Source organism: Monodelphis domestica, chromosome 6 (assembly GCF_027887165.1).
Source record: "Monodelphis domestica isolate mMonDom1 chromosome 6, mMonDom1.pri, whole genome shotgun sequence".
In the NCBI taxonomy this organism is placed as follows: domain Eukaryota; kingdom Metazoa; phylum Chordata; class Mammalia; order Didelphimorphia; family Didelphidae; genus Monodelphis; species Monodelphis domestica.
The window spans coordinates 5,441,019-5,447,021 of NC_077232.1; positions in this window are offsets into that span (position 1 = coordinate 5,441,019).

A 6,003-nucleotide genomic window follows, 5' to 3' on the forward strand; every position below is an offset into this window, starting at 1 on the left:
ATCTTCCATAGATAAGAAGCTGATTGGGCGCTCTATGGATAATGGGGGGTCCTCAGGAATGCCAGTTCAGTTGAAAAAACATTTATGAAGGTCCTATAACATGCCAGGCACCGTGCTAAGCCCAGGGGGCTCGGATGGCATCTCTGCAAGGAAGCTGCTTCCAGGAGAGGAGGGGAGAGGAGGAAGGGGACCAAGTCCTTAGGGAGCATCTCCCACACACCAGGGATCATAGTGCTAAATGCCCTATGAATGTCATCTCACCTAATTCCAAGGCTGACGTTCCAAAAGCCGCATCTGCTGCAGCCCAGCAATCTTGGGGGGTTTGGCGGCCCCTGAAGGTCTAGAGGGCTTCTCAGCATCCCAGCTCCAGAGCTCAGCACTGATGCCCTAAGGAGGAAGCAGAGACTTCGGAGAGTGCTCCTCGGGAATCCAGCCCAGCTGTAGCTCGTTTGTGCACAGTCATGCCATCTCTGAAGATGAACTCGGCGGAAAGTCTTCCCTCCATCAGCACTGAGCCAAGATGTGAGGCAGTGAGGCCGGGAAGATGATACCTTCCAGGTGCCCTCGAAGCTACTATCCCTTCATAAAAGCCGATCCATGCTAAAGATGTAAAGGGAGCAGGTGGTGCTAGTCACTAGAACACGGCTAGTGGGGGCTCGAGCTAATAGTATGGAAGAGAGAGGCCTGGGGGCCCTGGGGCTCTGACACCCCGAATGCTCTATCCTGAGATGTCATAGAGACCCAGCGCTTTCAGCCCTAAAGATCTAGGGGGAAGGACTAGCCCGAGATATATGAAACCAGAAGAAGAGCCCAGGACAAGATCAAACCAGCCCCCTCGTCTCACTTCAAGGCACAGCAAGAAGCATACAGTCCCAATGCAGGAATTAAGGTTGGAAAAAATGAGTAAATACAAGAAACAATTATTGTAGATCTGGAGAGTCCCCAAGAGAAGGCCTAAATTCCTCCGAAACAACTGCAAGCAGTGATCAAAGGGAAAATGGTATATCCCCAAGGAAATCTCTTAATGAAACGAAGCAAGAGAAAACAAATAACTCTGGAGGAAAGAATTGGAAGGAGAATGAATAGCTTATAAGAGAAAATCATAAATTTTATTACCCAAGTGACAGATTTTCTGAAAACTAGAATAAATGAAAGTTATCAATAACTCCACACGAATACAAGAAATGGAAAGAACAAAATCAGGCCTGAAAAACAGAAGAAAATATAAAATATCTTTAACAACCAATGAGGAAAAATAATTTAAAGAATGACCGATTCCCTGAAAACTATGTTTTTGTTTTTGGTTTTTAATCTTGGTCATTATTGTAAGAAATTGTAAATCAAAAATCCCCGGTCCTATTGGAACCAAAGAGCAAAGTAAAAGTAGAAAAAAATTCACAGGTTACCTTCTCAAAGCAATCCCCAAAGGAAAAACCCCAGGAATGTCGGTCAAGATCTAGAGATCACACATACACACAGAAGAATGTCAGTCAAGATCCAGAGATTACACCCACACCCACACCCCATTTACTAAGGAACCACAGTCATGATTACACAAGACCTGGCTTTTTTTTTTTCCCCAAACCCTTACCTTCTGTCTTAGAATATATTGGGTCTAAGGCAGAAGAGCTATAAGAGCTAGGCAGCTGGGGGTAAGTGACCTGTCCAGAGTCACACAGCTAGGAAGTGTCTGAAGACAAATTTGAACTCAGCTCCTCCCATCTCTAGTCCTGGTGTTCTAAGCTGCCTTTTAAGAGATCATTAATACAACATTCCAAGAGACAAAATACATTGGCTCACAACCAAGAATACTTTACCAAAAAAACTTAGCATAATGTGACATTTGGGGGGGAAATGGGTCTCTAAGAGAATAGAGGACTTTCAAGCATATCCATTGAAAAGACCAGAACCAAGTAAGAATTTTGAAATAACAACATAAGAATTTGGAGAAACCTGGAATGATCAATATAATTGAGGAAGTAGGAAGGAATATATGATGATGCAAGGCTAACATTCTAATAAGGAGGGGGCCTTCATGTCTCCAGAAGGTACTAAGGAAGATAAAAAAGAAAAACTGTGGTTCTAGGAATGGATTAGTTCTGTTCTGAGGATTTTAAGAGGGGAAAGAGAAGGAATAGTAAGAGGAATGCACTTGTGCATTAAGAGGGGAAAGAGAAGGAATAGTAAGAGGAATGCACTTGTGCATTAAGAGGGGAAAGAGAAGGAATAGTAAGAGGAATTCACTTGTGCATTAAGAGGGGAAAGAGAAGGAAGAAAGGGCTGCAACTTGGTATTTCTTAGAATTTGGGATATGTAAGAATATTATGCAAACATTGAAGAAGGGGTGGGGAGACTTTGGGTATGAAATAAACCTTGTTCTGATCTGAAATGAACAAATGAGTTGAATATACACACATTTACACAACCAGTTTTGTGTAGAAATACATCAAATGCATCAGGGAAACAAATAGGGATAGAGAGGATAGGCTAAAAAGGAAGATAATAATAGGAAAAATAAACTTCCTTAGTCAGAATGAGAGATTAAAAGGAGAAAAGGATCAGACTCTGAGGGGAGTGCCCACTAATGGGGGAATAGCTAAACAAATTAGGACATATGAATGTAATGGAATATTATTGGGCTATAATGAAGGAATAAATGTATAGAATCTTGGGTAATAGGAACTGATATAAAGTGAAGTGATAAGAACCAGAGAAACAATTTATAACAGGACAACCACACTGTAAACAAAAGCAACTTTGAAATTTGGAATCAAATAACGATCCATCCTGCATCCAAAGGACTTACAGAGAAGGGTTGGGCACAAGGTACAGAAAGCCATATTCTTGGACGTGGCTTCTGGGGGATTTGCTTTGCTTGATTTTGATTATTTGTAACAAGGTTTTATCTTTTTTTTTTTGTCTTGGTTTTTACTGGAGAAGGCGTAGATTAGAGGGGAGGTTAGTAATGTTAAAAAAAAAAAAGATGGCTAATGAAATACGGTTCTTGAAATATGCAGGAGAGAACCAAAAGTTCAGAGGGGAGCTCAGCCAAACACAGTAATTTGAAAACATGGCAAATGTCAGTCGTTGTAAAAAAGGCAATAAATGTGAAGTGAAAATTCAGTTTCATCAAAAATCAGCTTTTTATGTCCTGTATATGTTATGGAAGTATTGTTTTTGGCGTTTACGTTTAGAGAAAAGGAAAAATACAAGAAAATATGGAAAAGGGGGAGCAAGGTGGCTCAGTGGTTTGAAAGCCAGGCCTAGAGAGGGGAGGTCCTGGGGCCACACAGGTCTCCTTGTGTCTCTAGACCTGGTTTTCAATATACTGAGCCTCCCAACTGCCTCCTGTTACCAATATATTTTCATCTCACTCACACTCACACACACTCCAAGACTTCGAAGTTTTAGATGTATATGGGTGAATATGGGGGACACAGAAAATGTCTCCATTTGTAAATCTGGCTTCAGGAAGCTCCTTTCTCCAGGTTAAGGCAGTTTCATTGCACAATGAGACAAACGGAATCGACGATGGCTTTGAGACTCAGGACAAAAAAAAGGAGCAGATGGAAACATTCCCTTCTTTCCTTTCATAACTTTTTCTCCAGTGTCAGCAATAGGTGTCTTGTTTCACAACATGATGAACAGGGGAATATGCAGTACATGATGATGTCTGTACAGCCTATCTCATGCCACCTACCTTCTTGGGGAAAGAGGAGGGAGAGAACAGGGATTACCAAATGTCAGAAAATAAATATTTAAAGGGGGTATTGTGTGTAATCTGGAAAGATACAAATTCTAAATAAAAGACACTGAAGGGAGCTTGTTTAGACTTGCCCTCTATTTGTTGATTATTGGTTGATTACTATTTGCTATAAATATGAAGTACCAAGAAATGACAAAAAAAAGAAATCTTCACGTCAAGGGCTCAAGGCAACTAGTGGAATGGACTAACCTGAGTGGCTCAGATTTGTTGAGAAGAAAGGAGAAAGGGCCGAGGACATACTTTTTTTTTTTAATTTGGAAATTATTTAATTTAGAATATTTTTCTATGGCTACATGACTCATGTTCTTTCCCTCCACAATTCCACTGGGTTTTACATGTGTCACTGATCAAGACTTATTTCTATAGTATTAATATGTGCACTGGGGTGACCGTTTAGAGTCTACGTCCCCAATCCTGTCCCCATCGACCTGTGTGATCAAGCAGGTGTTTTTCTTCTGTTTCTACACTAATATTTAAAAGATTCTCACTTTCTGTCTCAGTAACAATTCTAAGATAGAAGAGCAAGCAAGGGCTGGGCAAACAGAGGTAAGTGACTCGCCCAAGTTCACCCAGCTTGGACATGTCTGAAGCCGCGTCCCGCACAGGTCTCCACAGGGATGGGGGGACTATTGCGGCTCGCTACCTAGAATGTCAGATTTCAGTGCTATTTTGCTTAGTTTTGCTCTTATTTTTCCTGACAAGCAATGGCTCTCTTGGGTAGGGAGGACAGAGGTGGGAGGTGCCGTCAACACAAAGAGAGCCACACGAGGCAGTCGGCCAGCACACAGAGCCAGGATGGATCCCAAGGGGGAAGTCGTGTGCCCGGGGCACTGGACCAATGGAATAGGGAACGGTCAGCCCAGTGGCTTGGAGTTCATCGAGGCCTCCTGAGAGCCTGGCAGGTAAGATGGAGAAATGTGGGCAGGACAAGCAGGCAAGTATCTGAACGCTGCTCGCGGTCAGTGTGCAGGAAGCGGCGAGCCCTGGCCACGTCCTGGGTCCCATCAGGTTCAACACTGGTTATCAGGAACTTGGAGCTGGGATGGGCCGAGGGGGCACCTGAAGAAGCCTCGAGGCCCTGGAGGAGGCGGCCAAACGCCATGGCAGGGCTGCTGCCAGAGGCAGGCGAGGCTCTTGTCCAAGGCGCCAGGGCCCCAGGGAGAACGGGGAGGGCGTCGGGCCAGGGGGCTCCCCGGGCCTGAAGAGCTCCTCCAGGCCTAATTGCCCACACGGCCTCCAAAGCCTGGCGCCGGTGGAGTCTGCTCTCCACTGATTAGCACTTTACCAAGCTTTCTTGAGAGGACAACTTGTCAAAGGCCATCTGGTACAGGGCAGTGTGGTGTAAACAGCACTACGTGTGTGTGTGTGTGTGGGGGATCAGTGGATAGAACACCAGGCCTGGAGGCGGGAGGTCCTGGATTCAAATCTGACCACAGACCCTTCCTAGTGACCCCCATAGTCTAGCCTTTCCTGCCTTACACAGAATTGATGCTGAGACGGAGGATGAGGGTTTGTTTGGTCTTTTGAATTGTCCTCTCCACTCCTTCGGGCTGTGGCCATTCAAGGCAATGACATCTGCCATGGGGTCCACAGGGGACGTCCAAGGCCTACCGTGCCCTGCACACGGGTGCTGCCTTTCTCCGCTCTGCCCCTCAGGGCCCAGCAGCCTCCCACCAAGTCAAAGTGAAAAGAAGGGAAGCTGCAGGCAGAAGGGGGGCGGCCTGGTGACCCCCAGCCCCATCCTCGCCAGTCATTACTGCCATTGTTCTCCCAAGGCCAGCAGTCCCATGTGTGCGCTTCCTGATGAATGGGGGGGCTGAGAAACAGGCAGGCCAAGGGCCCGCCAGGGGAAGCCCTGAGATGGGAAAAGGAGCAAAATCTGCTTTGGAAACCACGCTGGGATCCCGGCTTTGGGCATCGCAGGACCTCAGGCGTCTTCCAGAAGAGCCATCGAGGCTGGGGGGGAGGGGCAGGGCCCTGCTGGCTCCAGCAGAGGGTTTTTGCCTGCTTGTTTGAGTTCCTTTTATCCTCCCCCCCCCCAATAAAGAGCACTCAGAAGTCCTCAGTGAAGGAGGACCAAAGTCAGGCTGCTGCCTCCCAAAGCCTGGCCTCTGGGAACTCTCTAATATCCTTCAGGAGGCCCTGGAGGGGGGCTTTTCCAGGCTCCCCCCTCGGCTCCCCGCATTCCTCCAGGATTAAGCAGTCTCAGGTCACTGGGCCGGAGGACAAAGGCCCGT